Here is a 19,701-nt window from a genome sequence, read left to right as displayed (position 1 = left end):
CTCCAAAGAAAATGGCTGCATACGTAGACCATTTTACGACAGGAAACTTCCGTATTCCGATGACGAAGTTTGTACAATCAATCTTGACGACCTATGGGATTCACCTCTCACAGATCCTACCCTTTGGGATGCTGAGGGTTCGTCATTTTGAATTCTGTTGTCAAGCTCATAACCTTGAGCCCTCTGTTTGCATGTTTGCCGTTTTCTATAAAATGACATTCCGCGATGGATGGTACAGTTTTGCATCCATCGAGAAGAGGACTATAGGCACGGAGTGGATCCGTAGCCTTCATGGTTGGAAGCCAAAGTTTTTCTGGATCCGAGAGGATGTTATTCCTTTCTCGATGACAAAACGCAAGGCGAACGCTCCCATGCCTGTGGTTCCCTGCCTCCGCTCATGAAGGTCTGTCGTGGTTTAAGACACTGAATTCGACCCCGACTCCCATGCGTCCCATTCACGAGGGAGCAATGGTGAGTGTGAGGATGAGCCGATTGTGGCCATTTCCTAAATTGGAACCATACTATGAGAAGACCGATAAGAGTGAGTTTTCTCATGACCTCTGTCTTTTTCTTAATGTATGAATAATTTCTGACTTGTTTTATTTATTTGTGTAGGTGAAGGTTCTGCCTTCAACACTTTGTTGGACCAAGAAGGGGGCATGATGGTACGTCGTCCGATTGATCCGAGAGATGCCCCTTTTTGGATCGGACGTGCAACAATTTTTTGTTCCCTACTGCCCTTCGTCCGGAGCCGGTGGTCTCCGAACCGATGTATGCCAAAGGTGAGAAGTACGTTCAAGAAGCCATACTCAAAGGTGAGGGCATTCTACAACCCCGACCTGTAACTGCCGTTACTTCTAGCGGAGTGATTGTACTCTTTTCTTCTAGCGAGGAGTCATCATTTTGCGAAGAAGTTTTTTCAACTGATGCTAATAAAGCTGTGGACTCAACTGCAGGTCTTACCCGTCAACGAGCCACAACTAGTCAGGCGGCGGGTCAAGATGATGTTGACACTACTAACGGAAGTTAACGGTCCGGTGCCTGACGATGTTACCACTGAGGGTACGCGTCCAGTTGTTGACACGGGCATTTTTAAGGTGGCTGGCAAGCGCAAGGTTAATCCGGTTAAGGTTGTCCCGAAGAAGAAAAAATCTAAGAAGACAAATCCCGCCGCCTTGGAAGCACGTTTGGAACAACTTGACGCAGAGGACCCTTCGTTGGGTATACAAAATTCCTCCCCCCTCTTTTTGATTGATTTCGTTATCTGCTGTGTTTAGCGTATTTCTAACCCATTATTAATGTTTTTCAGTGAACCTGGATAACTTTTCTGAAGGTATTTCTGGTTTGAAAGATTCACCTGTTCGTCCGCCACCACCACCTCCTAATACTGCTAAGGATCCGGTTATCGTGGCGGATGACTCCCCTTTGAAGAATAAGGAGGCCGACACAAATGATCATGCCAAGAAGTCGCCTTCTTATTATATTCATCACTTCAGGGATCAAGGGGAGTGAGCATGTTTCCTCATGCTCCTCGAACTTCCCCAGAACTTCAGGAGGAAGATCCCCACCCCCGCATCAACCAAATTGGTCCTTACGTCGGGATTCTACATTCCGCGACGTGGACCTCTGTTCAGAATTTTTGCGGGAGAGTCTTCCGCATGGTGAGAGGGAGAGACGTCGCCGTAGTATTCGCCAAGAATTATTGAACTCCCATTCTTACTACTTGGTGAATACTATTTCTACTAATCATGAAATAACCAGAGATTGGTTGGCGATGAACGAGCAATGGGATGAGCTGGCGGCCGCTGTATCTGACGCTAAAAAAGAAGCTCTTAAAGCTATAAACGAGGCTAGAGAAGCCAGCCAGGCTCTGGAGGCGGAAAAGGTTGCTCGGTCCGCTGCTGAGGAGGCCAGGGTTGTTCTCCAGAAACAATTGGACGAACAAGCAAAACTAGTGGAGGCCCTTCAAGCTGAGTCGGCGGCCAAGGACAAGCGTTTATCTGATCTTGACGCCAAGAACCGTGACCAAGCCTTGGGGTGCGCCGGTCACAAAATGGAGCTTGTCCAGGCGAAAGCGGATCGAAAATGGCTACTATCGGAAGCCATCCCCAAGGTTTGTATCTTGCTCTTACCATAAATAATCTAAGTGTTTAGAGTTATTTATTCATAACTATTTTAACAGGTCATCGCCGATGTTCGGGCTAGTGATGAGCTTGGGAATTGTGTTGCCATCCTTTTGAAAGCTTCTAAACAAGCTGGCCGTAAACTGGGTTTCCAAGAAGGTTACTAGTTTGGCTCAACTTCCAAGCTTCCTGAGGAGTATGTCTTGGCTGGCTAGGATACTGCTGCCATCGTTATACAGAAATCAATTGATTTTGATTTTTTGAAATTTTCTTTGACGGAGCAGATATCCGAACTTGCTGACAAGGAGGACAACATCCAACAACTGAAATCTCTTCTTGAACTCGATGAGGAAGATGAAGGAGGAGAAGATGCAGGAGGCGAGGGTGCGGGCCATAACGATGTTGCGCCGTAGATAAATTTTTCTTTTTCTTTGTATCAAACTCCCTTGTGTCTTGTAATCCCATTTTGTTATGAATAAAGAAGGCTTATTTTTATATCCGGTACACTTTGTTTATTTTTCATAATATAAGTGTTTGGAGGATCTTCTTTGAGTACTAATAAAGGATTACGTAACAATACAAGTCGTAAATGACTGAAATGAAAATTTCTATAACTAAGGCATAAGCCGAATTACAAGAAGTGAAATTACACAGGTTGTGAACATCTAATTAGGCACGCAGGCAAAAAGAAAAACAAACTACATATAGCATTTCTTTAGTTGGGCTCCATTCCAAGTTTTAGGGATCTCAGTCCCATCCAACTTTTCCAACTTGTAAGCACCTTTGGATATAACTTCTGGATTCTATAAGGTCCTTCCCAAGTTGGGGCCAACTTGCCCCGGGGGCTCTTGCCCGGAGGCTTCGTTATCGCGGAAGACAAAGTCTCCCGCGTCAAATTCACATCTTTGGATCCGCGAGTTATAATATTTTTGCAACTGGCATTCATAATTATGCTCGCGGATCGATGCCAACTCCCTTTCTCCTCAAGGAGGTTGAGGTTCATCCGGAGTTCATGATCATTATCTTCGATCATAAGAACTCTGGCGGATGGGATCCCAATCTCGGTTAGGATCATGGCTTCTGTGCCATAGGTTAAACTAAAGGGGGTTTCAGAATTACTGGAATTCCTTTGAGTGCGGAAGGCCCATAATACATGGGGTAATTCATCGACCCAACCCGTCCGTTTAGTTCCCAATCTTGCCTTAATTACTTCTTTGATGGTCCGATTGGTTCTCTCAACCTGACCATTCGCTTGCGGGTGGGCTACAGAGGTGAAGATTTGAGAAATGTGTAACTCTTTTAGCCATTCTTGTAACCCACTGTCCGCGAATTGAGTTTCGTTATCGCTAACGAGTTCCAGAGGAAGACCAAACTGGCATATTATGAATTCCCACAGGAATTTCTTAACACTTGCTGCTGTTATGGAGACAACCGGTTTAGCTTCTACCCACTTCGTGAAGTAGTCGATGGCTACTATGAAGAATTTGACACGTCCAGGGGCTTCAGGGAATGGTCCCATTATGCCAATCGCCCATTTCTAGAACGGCCAAGCAGAAGTGACTGGGATAACTCGTTCTTTGGTCGTAGCGAATTAGGGGCATGGCGCTGGCATGAATCACACTTTCTGATTTCTTGCACCGCATCCAAATGCATTCCTGGCCAATAATATCCAGTGTTCATTAGTTTTGCTACGACCATGCGCGGGCCAGCGTGAAGACCACATATGCCTTCATGAACCTCTCTGATCAAATAGTTCGCGTCTTCGGCATCCACACATCAAAGTAATGGTCCGAGGAAAGAGCGTCGGTATAGAACACCGTTATGTACCTGATAGTTCAAGGCTTTGTGTTTTATCTTCCGGGCCGCGGCTTTTTCTTCCGAGAGGATTCCAGATGACAAATAAGCTATAATGGGTGTCATCCAAGATTCCGCTCCGGTTTGAATTACCAAAACCTGGCTTTGTAGAACAGATGGACGATCCAATACTTCGACACGTATTTCTTTAGCAAAGTGTTCGAAATTTGTTGAAGCTAGTTTGCTAAGAGCATCCGCCGGTTTGTTTTCGCTTCTCTTAATATGGATGACTTTACACGAGGAAAATTGGAGCATTAAATCTTTCGCCTGTGATACATATGAAGCCATGATATCATTTTTTGCTTCATATGTACCATTGATCTGTCCCGCAATCAACATGGAATCCACCCGGGCTTCCAAATGTTAACCCCAAGTTTTTTGGCTATCCGTAAGCCTGCCAAAAAGCTTCATACTCTGCCTCATTGTTAGTACTTTTAAAATCTAACTTTATGGCGTATGTAAACTCATGGCCTTCGGGATTGACTAGCCTGAGGCCTGCGCCAGATCCCTCACTGCTTGAAGCTCCGTCCGTGAATAAAGACCAAATCTGCCCCAATTCCCGGAGGTGCTTGGGGTTGCTGCTCAATCAGACATTCATTTTCTTTGTGGTGCGGGCTTCTGTTACAAAGTCCGCCAACACCTGTCCTTTGATTGCTGGCCTAGGTTTATATTCTATCGCGTGCTCACCTAGCTCGATAGCCCATTTGGCCAATCGCCCGGACAATTCCGGTTTGCTGAGAACGTTCTTGAGCTTGTATCCGGTTAAGACATTGATGGGGTGCTCTTGGAAGTACTTGCGGAGACGTCGGGCAGCATATACCAGTGCCAACACAAGTTTTTCGAGCATAGAGTATCTTGTTTCTCGGTCTGATAACGTTCTGCTAACATAGTAGATCGGCGTTTGAACATTCTTTCGATCTGTCAGAAGGACGGCCCCGATGACAATGTCTGAAGCCGATAAGTATAACGTTAAAGGTTCTCCCACACGGGGTGCTGTTAACGTGGGCAGTTCCATCAAACATTTTTTAATTTCCAAGAAAGCTTGTTCCGCTTCTGCGGTCCATTTGAATTGGGCTTTTTTGAGGCAGTTTCTTAGTGTTGAGATAAATGGATGAGATTTGGCTGCATGGTTTGCCATGAAACGATTCAAAGCAACCAATCGACCATTGAGTGTTTGAACTTCCTTGAGGGAAGAAAGGAAGGCATGCGGGCTACAGCTTGAACTTTATCTGGATTAGCTTTGAAGCCCGCACCCGTGACAATTACACCAAGAAAATTTCCTTCCTCCATTCCGAATGAACACTTAGCTGGGTTCAGCTTCATATTAATACTCTTCAAGGTTTCGAACGTCTCTTCAATATCTCTCAACATTTGGTCTTCCTCAACACTTTTAATTACTAGATCGTCCATATAAACCTCCAAATTTCGACCAATTTGATTTTTAAATGCTATGTCCACTAATCGTTGATATGTGGCTCCCGCATTTCTTTAGCCCGAAAGGCATCATTTTATAACAAAGGTGCCTTGATCTGTACGAAATGTTGTTTTGTCTTCATCGCCCGTCGCCATGCGGATCTGATGATAGCCTTTGTAGGCATCCAGGAAACATTTGAATTTGAATGGTGCCACAGTATCAACCTTGCCTATTTCCGGCAGAGGATAACAATCCTTAGGACATGCTTTATTTAGATCTTTAAAATCTATACACATCCACCATGTCCCGTTGCTCTTGGGAATGATAACTGGGTTGGCGACCCAAGTCTGATATCGGATTGGACGGATGATCCCAGCCTGTAAGATATCCTGGATTTGCTCATTCATTGCCTTTGTTTGTTCCGGACCCATCATACGTTGTTTTGAACAATTGGTGTAAACAACGAGTTACCCTTAATTTGTGTTCTGCGATGTTCCGCGGGACACCAGTCATGTCGCGGGTTGCCATGCGAAAACATCAATATTTTTTTATAACAACTGTTTTAGAAAAGTCCGTACTATCTCGGAGATAGCAGGTCCAATCGTTACAGTTTGATCAGGAAACTTTTTGTTCAGAACCTATTTTTCCGGTTCAGCCCTCAAAGTTTGTTTTGGAACCTTGCTGGGTTTTGAGTTCTCGGTTGCAAAACAATGTCGATTGACATGAATTATTACTATGTCGGTGCAAGTTGGAACTCCTACTGCACCATGTGTCGTGGACGAATGCGCATTGAAGTCACCAATCGCTTCTCGTCCGAGGATAATGTCATGTTTCGATGTTGCTGGTAGAACCAGAAATTCGACCTCCTCAGTCCGCGAATGAATTCCATCACTTAGAGTATCCGGAAATGAGATTACCCCCTCGCGGATGCATTATTTCCCCTCCAAACCCTGATACTGGAGCATGGATAGGTTTTAATCTTCTTTATCTTCTTCGTCAAGCTGTTCGAAGAATTGTTCATACATAATGTCCGATGTACTACTGGTATCGAAGAAAACGTATTGAGAGCGATAATGTCCGAAGAGGGCAGTGATGATCAAGGGATTTTTGTTGTTTGGGCCCCCCTTGATTCTTGGAAGATCACTGGCTCATTCTTCCACTCCTCATCATCAGATTCCTTCCTCTTCTTCCCTGTATCGTACCCGCCTTGTATCATGTGGACATTTAAATCTTTAACTTGTTTTTTGCTCGGGCCTTGGTTTTCCCGAACGGGAGCTTTACCATTATCGGGTTTCCCAATTTTCACTAAATGCTTGAGTTTTCCAGACTTCACAGCTGCCTCAATTTCACTTTTTAATGTTCTACAGTCATTCGTATTATGACCAATGTCGTCATGATACAAGCAATGCTTCTTGGCATCCAAAAAAGACCTTCTTGTCAGTGGCTGTGGCTTTCTAAAATTTATATTTTCTGTAGTGAGAATTTCGGCGGAGTCTTTGAAAGAGGAGTCCAATTGTTGAAACCTCGGTTCGAGGGCCCCGCTTTGTTCTTGTTGCCTATGAGGGATCTTGCATCGAATGGTTTTGACACCTCCACACTTGCTGAAGTCTCGACCAGATAGGCCCTCTCGCCTGTTTATTGGGTCTTGGAGTCTGAAATTCGACTTTAAATTTTTGCTTCGGATTACCATTCCTCAAAGTTTTTTCAGTGTTAGCATACACTTTTGCCGCGGTCATAAGATCGTCCCATTCTTTTGGTATACCATCTCTACCAGTAAGTGTGCGGACTAGATCGTCACATTTGACATTCTTGCGGAAGGTACCACGAAGCATGTCTTTGCTTTTTCCGCCAATGTTCAGACTTTCGTCATTGAATCTGGTGATAAAATCTTCTATGGACTCGTTATCACGGCGAACGACATCCAAAATTTCTGATTGATCTCGCGTATGTTTCTTCTGCTGGCTGAACTGTTGAGAAAACTTTTTTCAAGGTCATCCCAGCTAGAAATTGACCATCAGGTAACTTTTCAAACCATTCTCTCGCTGCACCTGTCAATGCCAATGCAAACATATGACACCAATAGGGGAGCGTCCAACCACTCACACCACCTACTGCCACGAAGTTCTGGAGATGATCACTTGGATCAGTCATACCATTGTATTTACCCACTTATGTAGGTATTTTAGCATTAACAGGGAAGGGTGCTGTAGCAATACTTGCTATGAATTTCGATTTTTCGGCAAAGGCCTCCGGGTGATACGGTTTAGTGAAGTCCCGTTCAGCGTTACTGTGGTACTCAGTGTGGCGGACTATGTCCTGCGGACGACTGCTTCTTGCCCGTGAGCTCATCCTACTATTACCGTATACATACTGTATTCACCCGGTTGGTAAGTTGAGTTGTAACTATCAAATTCGTCCAAGTAAGATGCCGCATATTTATGCGAGGACGAGGACGAGGACGTAACCTCGGTAATTCGCCAAACTCTGGTTCCGTCTGTTGGCTGTAACGGATCTGACTTCCTCTCACTGTTGGTGGAGGAGAAGGAGATCTCCTGGGAGATTCCTCATAATTCAAAGTGCGAGCATGAAGTCGTTCATCATGTTTTCTGCGCTTATATTTAGCCACCAAACTTTGTTGTTGCACATGGAGCCACTCCTCGGGAGTTAGCTTTCCTCTGGATTTGGAACTACGTTAATGAGACCTCGCCATGTCAGAGTTGCCTGAATCATCTTCCAGATCCAATACTGTCTGGTTTCAGCGAGTCTCTTCCGTAATCCGTCTGAGATTACCCAAATTTGAACCTTCCGGTGCCGAGCCACGTCCCATGTCTGTGGGAGTGGGACCGGTTGATGTTGTAATATTTTCTAGGGTAAAACCCCAGGTGTTACATCAGTGATTCGTGACCCCGGAGCTGTAGCACGTTCAAGAGTACGGCCACTTGGAGTCGTAATACGTGCAAAAACACTAAGACCCGAAGGTGCTTCCGTGTTAGTCACACGTGAATCAGGTGCAGGGGTTCCCGTCGGCCCTTCAGAAAGTTTACTCATATCGAACGAACAAAAAAACCAACGAAAACTTTTGTTGTTCTAACAACAAACACGGATAGCGCCAATGAAGAAACACAGATCCAATCCCCGGGTATGGGTCCTGGATCCAATGAGTCCACAAGGTAGAATACGATAATTACCACCAAGATATGAGTATAACTCCCCAAAGTCCAATGACCGGAACCTGCAAAACAAACACCGTGAGTCTCGTTACAGGAAGGACAAGAGGGGAGGGTCTTCCTGTAACCACCATCCGGCGTGAGAATCAGTAACCTTCGTTAATGGAAAAAGTACTGAAGTAAATAGACTAAGTATAGTCAGAATGTAGGTGAGTGAATGAATACCTCATACTGTTTGACAAGGTATTTATAGTCGAAGGAGGTAGGAAGGTGATTGGGCCAGCTGTCCCTTTCTAGAAGATCTTTGATAACCGCTTGGACGCGTGTCCTTTTGAGATAGGTTGAGCTATACGTTCCATGTGCATGGGTATAACAACCTGGACACGTGTCGCCTAATGATAGGACAGATCGCACCTTGGTCATGTGCACGGTTATAACAACCTGGCCAGGTGTCCTTTATTTATTGGTTGATATTTCACGTATTCCCCAAGTAAGAATCGTGAACCTTCTAGAGAGTAGTTATTTGGTGACAGCTGTCTCATTAGTATTGTCCTCCGGTTACTTTGGCGGACAGATGTTCTGTCCCGCAGGTAACTTTTGAGGGCGCCAGGATGCTTCCTCACGTGTTATGAGGACGTTCCTCCTCAACCGTGATATGCGGGTGATCTATATGTCCCGCGGGTGGCCTATTAGAGGTTCCTTTGTGACCCGCGGGTGGTACTTAAGAGTATTTGAGTCTTTTTGATACCCTACCTCTATATCCTCAAAATAGATAATTGCAGAACTATGAACTTAGACATGTGGTTACTCCAAACTAGGCAATGTAAGGTAACTATGGCCAGTGATGGTCGTGGGAGTATATCAGTATATAGATGGATAATTGATTATTGATCTAAGGTAACTATTCCATGCTAGGTGATTGTTCTGGGTTGGACTTCACGTCTTCACCTGATCATGAATGGATTTATTTGTAATTACCATAATCACTTTTGAGTTAATGCGCTTATCTAATAATTGTGTTGTGTCATTTGTTTTAGTTACGGACTTATTAATATTTTGCTAACATTTTCATTTCTCTTTAGCATATTTTAGTGAACGACTAGGTGAAAACAATATTATTTAATAATGGTTGAATTAGACAAGGTACCTAGATCAACATGGCACCTTACCTTGTATTAGAGGGTGTTTAAGATTTCTTATTTTACCTCCTTATAACTTTTCTTATAAGTTAATAAGTTGCAACTTTATAACTTATAATTAAATTATCCCCACACAATTCCAAACACCTTTTAACTTTTTTCAAAAGTTTCATAAGTTACTTAATATTAGTAATCCCAAACACCCCTTAGTTGAGTATGTTAGAAGATACTCAATTTACATGTGTTAACTAGCGAAAGGTTGGGCGTCCACATATCGGCTCCTAATGCACATGCCACATCATGTCTTGAATTCCTATTAGCCTTGGTGTTGAATAACTTGGTCAATGACAGCGCTTACACGTCCTATACAATCTTCATTAGGCTTGTCCAAACTGCTCGCCGCTCGTTCATCGTTCGCTCGAATTTTGCTCGAAAAATGCTCGTTCGATTTCGGCTCATTTTGCGAGTGAGCCGTTCGGCTCGGCTCGGTTCGGTTTAAAAGCAATCCAAGCACGAGCAAAGCCTCGCTTGGTTTGGTTCGGTTCGTTTTGCCCGAATTAATTTTTATGTATTAGTTTTATATATAAATTTTATGTATATATATAAAGTATACTATTTTTTTAAAGTTTTTGAAATTTCCCTTTTTGTGTTCAATTCAAAGTTCAAATTTAAACCATAGCCACTCGTTTTATATATATGTTTTATTGTTAACTATGAGTTTTATACATTTTAAAGGCGAAAATTTAGACAATTTAAAGTTGAAAGTCTTGAATTAATGATATTTTGAAGTTTTAGAAATTTAAAATTGGAAACTTTGTACGAAATCAAGCAAAACCAAACCGAACCAAGCCGCTCGGTTTCATAACCAAACCAAGTTCAAGCATAAAGATTTCGCTCGTTTCTTTAAATTCAATCCGCTCGGTTCGGCTCGCTTTCAAACCAAACCAAGTATGAGCATGCCCGCGTTCGGTTCGGTTCGGTTCGTGAACAACCCTAATCTTCATACACGTATAACGTATTGTATATTTATATACGCAATTTTATACATACCTATATCGGTGGATGTGGACAAGATGCTATAAGAGTATAAGACAAAAGGGAATCGCGTGGTGTTTAATTCAATTGGGTCTGATACATACATACATACATACATACATACATGTAGTATTATATGTGTATGCGAAGAGGTGTGTGTGGGTATAAGATATCTGACAATAAAAGAAGGGTCGGGTATCTAATGGGCTAGTAATTAGTTATCAAGGGTTTTGGTGACTTAAGTACATGTATTTCGGTTGGGTATATCCGTACACATGTGGCTAATTGTATGTATTAGTATGTGTTGGAAGCTAGCTAGAGCATTCTCAACGGCATATATATTTCCATCTCTATAATTACACTAAAAAACATTACATTTTATCTCTCTTTTTCAATTAAATAATACTCCGTATATTTTTTATACTATTATCATTACATTTTATCTCTCATCCACTCACAACCACTTTCAAAAAACATTAAAAAATTATAAAAGGTAAACAATGTTTCTCCAAATATATTCATGAACAAAAGGTTCTTTATCTCATTCACTCACAACCACCTACATACAACTACTATATATGATATAGATAACCAAGTCACAATAATAGCATATGATAATAGCGCATGTTAAGAATGCTCTTAATTGGGTTCATATGTACACATTCATATAAACTTAATGTAAACGGGTCTTAATAATATGTTAGGTCTTATATTACAAATTAAAACCTTTAAATGCCTTGAAATAGGTGGGTAGCTAATAGGATTTAGTTTTGGTTTAAGTCATCCTCAAATCAGGTCATCACACTTTAATTTGACTAGAATAGAGTTTACTAAATTGATTGACGTTTAAGCAAGCAACAACCATAAGGGAGAAGCGCTAAGAACAAAGCCACCCCGATCAAATCTGTGAAGGATTGATAAAAAACCGTGTGCTTGTGATTTTAAAACAAGGAAGAAGACGATTGTATCTATATGAACAATCAAGAAGAAGAAAGACCAATCTGTGTAATTCACTAAGAGAAGCAACGTTAATAAGTGTGATTCGTTGAATGAAGAGGAACAATGTCAATCTATGTGATTAGTTTGCTTCATTAATCACTAAAACACAAGTCCAGTAACTATAATCTTCACAATCTCATGCCAAAATATTCTAAATGCATATGTAATGGTCCCTAGTTGCCAACAAGCCCCCCTTTTACGTTTACACAATCTATAAGACACCTTTTTTACAATCGGGTTGAGATTATCAATACACATTCTCATACCGTAATATTCTAAATGTATATGTAATGATTCCTAATTAACAACCAAATGCCCCTTATATATTCACATATATAGTGTATGAGACATTGTTTTATAATCGTGTATAAATTGAGATTGCCAACATACTTACCCGTCTCATTTCACATCTATTTACTCATGAAATTTTGAAGTTGATCGAAGAGTTGAATAAACAATTAAAATTGCAAGTTAACACAAATAACTCAAAAATACACGAGGCAACAAAAACTTTTATTCATGAAGTAGCAATTACTGAAAACCTATACATGAACAAAGCAAAGACTTAATTCCATCAACAAGCATGATGTCTAGTCTCACACAATTAATGGAGGAATGACATAACATTCTCTTAAACACAAACATCACATGCATATGATTGTGGGAATGATCACTAGTGGTTTCTGCACCGTGCTTAGCATATATAATGCACAAACCAAACCCAACATCCAAATAAAAAATATATTAATTTTTTATCATCAACTCCAGTAATTACTCTAATGCATTGTCCCTCCAGAAACTTTTGAAAGCTCATCTGGAGCCGGTGAAGGAAGCATTGCCAATGCAAATATACCACTTATTGCTGCCTCTACACCGCCCACCACAAACGCCGGTAAGTTGCCTCCACCAAATAGCGCGTCCCAGGGTCCACTTAATACCGATACAAACATCTGTTGCATATAAATTAATCATGTTATTATTTTATATCATAACGGGTAGAGAAAAGAATTTTATGATAACCGAGGTAAAAAAAGTTCTGGTTAATTCCGTCCTTGAAAATGTAAACAAGTGAGAGGGGCCAGGATTTATTTTTAAAGGACCATCCACCACACCATACCATTTACAAGTCAATAAATAATGGTGTGGGTGTTGATGATGTGCAAGCTAGCTTTGGTTTTTAGTCAATGATGATAAAGTTACGTAACATGTTCCACTTGATGGCAAAAACTTGTTTGTTTATTAACTTTATTTGTTTGTTTTTTTATATGCGTATACGGATACAAAACTTATATTTGGACTGTGGTATACAAGTCATAAATGAGTCCAATCCTATAGGTCTCAAGATTCAAGACTACTTGTGTCGTCAACCCACAATTCAATAAACATATGTACGTGGTCCATTTGTTGTCAAAGTGCTAAATTCCACACAAAATAGTGAAGAGTTTGAACTTTTCGTATCAGAAATTTTATCCTTTTATGGGCTTTTCATTAACTTAATTTTTATTTTTTTTCAAAAATTTTTTTTGAAGATATTTTTGAAAATTGTTTTTGTTTTTATTATGGTGATGAACTAAGAATAATGATGTTAAGAGTAAGAATATGTACCTGAGGAATGACGATTGCAAGATTCAAAACACCTAGTGATAAACCTGTAAGTTAAAATGGATTAATCAAAGGTTAAAGAAATAAAGAAAACAAGTTTAGGATATAGTGATTGTTTTACAGCAAACTATATTAGTAGGGGCATAGCATGGTTCGGTTCTATTAGGTCTCACCTATAACTAGTTTTGGGTTGATGGTCAATGACAGAGATAAAGTTTTAAAAACATTAAGTGATTAAACACTCAAAAATCTTGAGAGTGCGCTAGTGCTAGGAAGCAAAAATATATATAAAACTAATTTTGGTTACAAAGTTGTTTTGTTAATACAGTTAACCCCCAGATTTTATAGATTGAAATAAAGCTGTTTTTAAAATATAATATTAAGTTAATAACTAAAAGAAACTAATGTTTCTGTTTTTTAATTATGAATATTGGTCATTTATATATCGGATTCAAAGTCAGGTCATGAAGTATACACTAACCGCTCTTAATTTCATATGAGCATCAAGTCATTTTTTTCTTGTCTTTCATTTTATCTCATTTAAAGGAAATAGTTTAATCAATTTAACTCCATCTTACTTCTATTAATTGTTAAGTAATATATCGCTCTTTGTCTTTTAACCCGTTAAAAAATGTCATATCATCTTAATTTATATCGGACGTTAAAGTATAAAGTAGGCCTTATAGAATTGAAGGCGGTTAATGATTTTAATCTGTAATCGAGTTATTGATTCCTCAATTAAGTCGGATTATATGGAAACTGCTTTAATGTTATTTTATTATTCCTTTCTTAGCTTTTTCACTTTATAAAAGTCAAAAGCATAATTAAAATTTACCTTGTCCAGCTCCAGAGTCATTAGAAAATATTGAAGCTAGAGCGCATGGAACACTGAAAGTCACCTGCATCATACCAAAAATTAAATAAATGTCTAAGAAACTTGTATATAATCTTGACAACATCATTTTTTAGTACATCTTATATATAATATTTTGAAACACTAATTACTTAACATTACTACATTTGAAATTACATAAACCAGCAAAATTCAATAAAGATTCCTAGAATATTAATAACTATTCAAATCCTTCATTTTTTTTATATCGCACTAGTTGTCAAAGACTCTTAAAGACTTGCCATCTGCATACAACTAACTTTACTTGAGTTCGAATTATAGAATTGAGTTCGAATTATAGAAGTGATGTTCTTCCATATTAGTAATAAGTATTCAAATCTTTAAATATGAAGTTATAAAAGATATAACTATTTCTAAAACTATAATAAGTAACTCTTTTAAATATAAAACTTTGTTTTTTTAAGTGTAAAACATTAATATTTCACTCAATTACTTTTACTTTCTTTTGAGTAACATCAATTTTTTTTTTTATTTAGTAATTACTTTGCAACTTCTATGTGATATGAGGCAAGTGTTTATACAAGAAATAACAAGTGCCGGAATCACTCACCGCCAGTGGAGCACCAAGAACTGCAAAAATACCCAACGCTCCGGCCTTAACACCCACGTTAGGCGCCAACGGGGTCCGGGTACCATCCGGCAACGTCGTATACTGCCGTGTAGACTCCGCTAGCTTCGTCACCAAGACCGTCATCCCTAAACTCACTGCAAGCAAGAAGTTAACACCTCCCCACACCCGCTTCACACCACCTGACCACCGCGACGCCCGCTTGATGAAAAGCGAAGCTAAACCGGACACCACCGAGTTAAGCATCAAACCCAAAGCCCCGGCTCGCACACCACGGTTGTATAAGGTACCCTCACCAACCGTACCACCATACACTTCTTTACCCATCCAGTCAGTGTCGTATAACAGGAATGGGAACCATGCAATCCAATTCAAACATGTTACGAATAATAATATCCACATAGACCTGGATAATCCTTTTAATGCGCGGAACATTTCCCCGAAAAACACCATTTGTTTCCCGGACTTGCTCTCTTCGGTATGTTTGGGCACGTACCGGTCTTCATGCACCAACGAAAGCGCGAGTATCGTCACGGTCGCTAAAAGCGCGATCGAGATGAAAAAGCATGTTTTCAAGTTTGCGCAATATACTTCGCACGTGTCGGTTTTGGTAAACGGTACGAATTTGTACAGATAGGGGTAGGACCCTGCGGCATAGCCCCAGGACGTTTCCTACTCCCATAAAAAAGGAATATAAAGCGTTTCTGGTTCGGATTTTTCTTGAATTCGAACCGGAAAGGTCAGCTATAAAGGCCCTGCATGGGACTTGTAGCGTGTTATTGGCCACGTCCAGTATCCAGAACCCCACCACGAATATGGCGATGGCGCGTGGTTTATTAGGCGCACCCATCCGGTCGCCGGTGGAGACTCCTATGTCTGCGGCGTAGCCGATGAAGAATACGGCTACGGCGACCAGGAAGGCTCCAGCGGCGATGAAGGGTCTACGGCGACCGAAGCTGGAGGTGCATTTTGTCGCTGTAGTACCCGACGACTGGCTGCACGACCATCCCGGAGATCGGACCGCACAGCCAGATGAAGGAGGACCAGACGTGGGGGACACCGATGAGTTGGACGTATGGGGTGAGTAATGAGAGCTGTAGCGCCCAGCCGAACTGGACACCGGCGGCAATGGAGGCCACCATGACGATCTGCCACATGGGCCGTTGCGGCAGCTCATTGTGCTGCAGGCCGAAGGAGGCCGGTGGCGAATGTTTGCCAGTTTTGTCCATGAAAGAACTGAAAAGAAAGTGTTAATTTGTGTGAATGGAATGAATATGGAGCAAGGGTATTTATAGGGGATTTGGCGGCTAGGTGAGTGACGAGTGGATGACCTGGAAACATGGCAGTAAAACCTTAACTTTCGGATAAAACTACATTTCAATCGTCACTGTTCCTGATAACATGTTTCTTGCTACTGTTTTTAAGGAAGAATTAAATTAGAAATGAAATAACCGCTTTCACCAAAACATGACAAATGGTAAGTGTTTTGTTTCTATCAGCAAAAATAGAAAGGAGTTGAATTTTCTGTTAGTACCAAAAAATAATTAAAAGAAAATGTTTATGACGTTAGTAGTACAATGTTCTTGTAGCATGGAATACTATCCACAAGTGGAAAGGAAAAAGTTAATTACGTGTACACATTTAATTCGGTTTTAACTTTTAAGTTGACGAACTCAACCTTACTAAGGAAAACTAACTTTATCCACACAAATACGGTTTCATATACATGTCATTAACTTTCTAGTTAATTAATGTAATGAATTTGAGTTAAGGTTATTAAAAAATTATACACATTAATCATCCATATTTTGAAAGTATTATTTAAAAATCATAACTTTTAATCTTGGGAACGGCGTGTGGAGGAAAGCCGTCGTGGAGTCTACCAGAGCTCGGATACCAGTATCGGCGAAAGGATAATTGGCACATGAGGATGATGGAAGGACAAAGGTGAACCATTAGAGAAACTGTTTACAAGGCGACCTTCGCAAGGTAGACTGGAATGAAAAGGTGTTCGAGAATCAAGAAACCAAGATGTGGTTTGGCCCCAAAAATGATGTCTTCTCCTGGGTTTAAAGAGAAAATTATTGGAAGCCAAGGATTTCTAATTACGGGTAAGGAAGGAAATGAAGTTGGAGGATCACAACAAGGTTTCTGTTCGTTAAAAGGTAAGTTACTATCACTGACGTAGCTAGAAATATTTTCCTACGGGTTCGGAAAATTTCGAGGGACGGACGACCGATTATTTATCACTTATATTTGGGTTTTCTACGGGTTTGATGTTGAAATTTGTACTGGTTCGATATCAAAATACACTAATATATAACACTAAAACAAAATTTTGTATGTGTTCAACCGAACCCATTCCCCTAAAGTTGCCTACGCCCCTGGTTACTATCAAAAGTATCTTATATGTATATGTGTTAATGACAAAAACTTACATGTGAAGTTAATTGGAGAACTACGATATTACTATTTAGTTGTGAGCATTTTGAATGAAAGAAAGGGCGTTTCGGGTATGTAAAATCAATTTGAGTTGTTGGGGTATATATGCGTTGGAGTATACTTGCTAAAATCATTATAGCAAGGTTCATAAACTTGTTTTAAGTGAACAAAAGTTAACAAGTTAGATTTTGGGTTAATTAGAATATAGTTTTTCGTGTGCAGAGTTGCACTCAGCGTCCTAGACGCCAAACTGGTGTCCTAGATGCCGGCCACATTCCAAAACTGCCATTCGAGGCCGTTGAACGCATATATACATCGGGATTATATTATACGAAGTGTTAGACGCCGAGACCAATTTTTGATTAAGATTGTTTTGCTTGTTTTTGACTAAATCTTGAGTTATACACATATATTAACGTGTATATATACTTATATCGGTATATGTGTCCCGGTAAGCCTCTGTAGTGATGAAGTCGAGGTCAACATACTGGAAAGTCCTATATTAGTTTGGGGTTTTTAATAACTAAACCATTAACTCCTGTCGGATGGTTTTAACTAGTTCTGGCTCTTTTGTGAACACATGATGTTGAATGATAATCGAAGGGTTATGTAACCATTATTCATCATGAATAGTTGTTGATGAAACGTTGATTTTTAAACGTACGTAAATATATATTATTATCCAAACTCGTTATAAAAATGAAAGTAAGTACCCTACTTTATTACTTTTTTTAGTTTGGTATCCAAATTTATTACTATACACAAAGCACAAATAAACTGTGTAAATAACTCTTCTAATTACTTTGTTAAAACATTTTAGTAAGAACTACTATTTTAAAATTTATACTTTATTTCCTTGTGTGTAAAAGTCACACACATGAATTGTTTTTTTAAATAGTCTTCTTACACCTTAAACGGATAAACTTTAATGAAGTGACATTTTAAATGCGCTAAAGCCTAAAATGATTACCAAAATGACTCTGTTTTCTTCTTCTTTATCATTAAGTTTAAATATGTAATACTAGAAAATATTGATATGATAGTGCATGTATTATGTATAAGCAAAACAGTTTATATAGCTTCTACGTAAATAAAAAATTACATATATAGACTCCACGCATGTAATAATTATGCTATTATGCATTATTTACACTAATTTCACAAATACATGTATTGATTTCAAGCAAATTCAAATACTTTACTATAATAAAATTGGCTTGAGGTATATTTCGCGTTAGATTTTCTGTGATATAAAACCTTTAATAAATTAGTTATATTTTGATTTCTCGTTAATTTTTGGTTTTGGTCATTTATGAAAAAAAAAAGTTACTTAGAACCTATAATTAAGTATTTTTGACACGTAAGGCTGAGCATTTGATGAACAGAAAGGAATAAATGTCCTTTATACTTGGACGGTATGTTGCTTCTACTTTAAAAAACATATAAATAATATATAAACATTACGTAATCATTTCGCAATCCACAATACGTATGGTAATCGAGTGTATTTTCGTAGGTCCCTCCAATTTTACTTTTATAATTTATTTATTTGTGTACACGAGGGTATTTCATGTTATAGTGGGTGTTAGACTGGAAGATAATTTAATTATATGGTTTACAAGAAAAAGGTATAAATATATAGTGTTTAATAAATGGTTTGTTTTTATACTTTTTTGTTGGAGAAAATACACAATTAAGACAATATAATGAGATTAATTTGGACCATTTGGTCTCGAAAGATCTTATATAAAATAACCAAAACAACTCTTACAACTAAAATGCAAAAAATAACAACTCTTGTTGAGTGTATAATGTCTCGAAACAATTTTTAAATACATAACTTAATTACGTTTTATGCATAAGAATGTTAACACTATTTTCAACCCATTTGTGTATATTATTTTAATGGATTAGTATCAATCCACATGTATCATCAATCAAAAGTCCTAAAACGTTATTAGAAATTTAGATAAAACTTGGCACTAAAAGCTTTTTCAACAGATGTTCAATGAAAAAAGATAATGTGAAAAACGGGGCTGATCATATAAAAAATATTCTCATGTGAAATTATTATCAACGAAATGCAAAAATACGGGATCATAAAAATCCATCTTGTATTTTATTTATATATATTGTCCTTCACCTTACATAGACGTGACCTTTGAGTTCTAAAAACGGGGCCAACAAATGTGTCTAAAGTTTAGGGTTGTTTAAAAAGCTCACGGCTCGAAACTCGCTTGAAAAAGCACAGATAAAGCTCGCTCGAAATCGTCTCGATTGTAAACGAGCCGAGCCTTGCTCGACTCGATTTCTAAACGAGCCGAGCCTGAGCTAGCCCTGGCTCGACTCGAGCTCGCTCGATTGGCTCGAACTATTTTATTTTAATTTATTATATATATACATACATGCATATAATTATCGAGCCCAATTATTTTAACACATGAG

The 19,701-nt window shown here is 39.3% G+C and overlaps 1 pseudogene across 1 annotated transcript; it reads right to left on the bottom strand.

Moving 5' to 3' along the window:
• Positions 1-12,218: 12,218 nt before the first annotated feature.
• Positions 12,219-16,248, bottom strand: LOC143602493 (sucrose transport protein-like; annotated as a pseudogene). The gene is made up of 4 exons (XR_013147858.1): positions 14,797-16,248; positions 14,169-14,232; positions 13,337-13,380; positions 12,219-12,681 (listed from the first exon to the last, which is right to left on the bottom strand). The product of XR_013147858.1 is annotated as a sucrose transport protein-like (transcript).
• Between the last annotated feature and the right edge of the window lie 3,453 nt (positions 16,249-19,701).

The sequence above is a fragment of the Bidens hawaiensis genome, unplaced genomic scaffold, assembly GCF_021521415.1.
Source record: "Bidens hawaiensis isolate Kalapana, Puna unplaced genomic scaffold, B.hawaiensis_p1.1 tig00059026_1, whole genome shotgun sequence".
NCBI classification, from domain to species: domain Eukaryota; kingdom Viridiplantae; phylum Streptophyta; class Magnoliopsida; order Asterales; family Asteraceae; genus Bidens; species Bidens hawaiensis.
The sequence above is the reverse complement of the archived record's forward strand: the minus strand, read 5'-3'. Positions and strand labels throughout refer to the sequence as shown.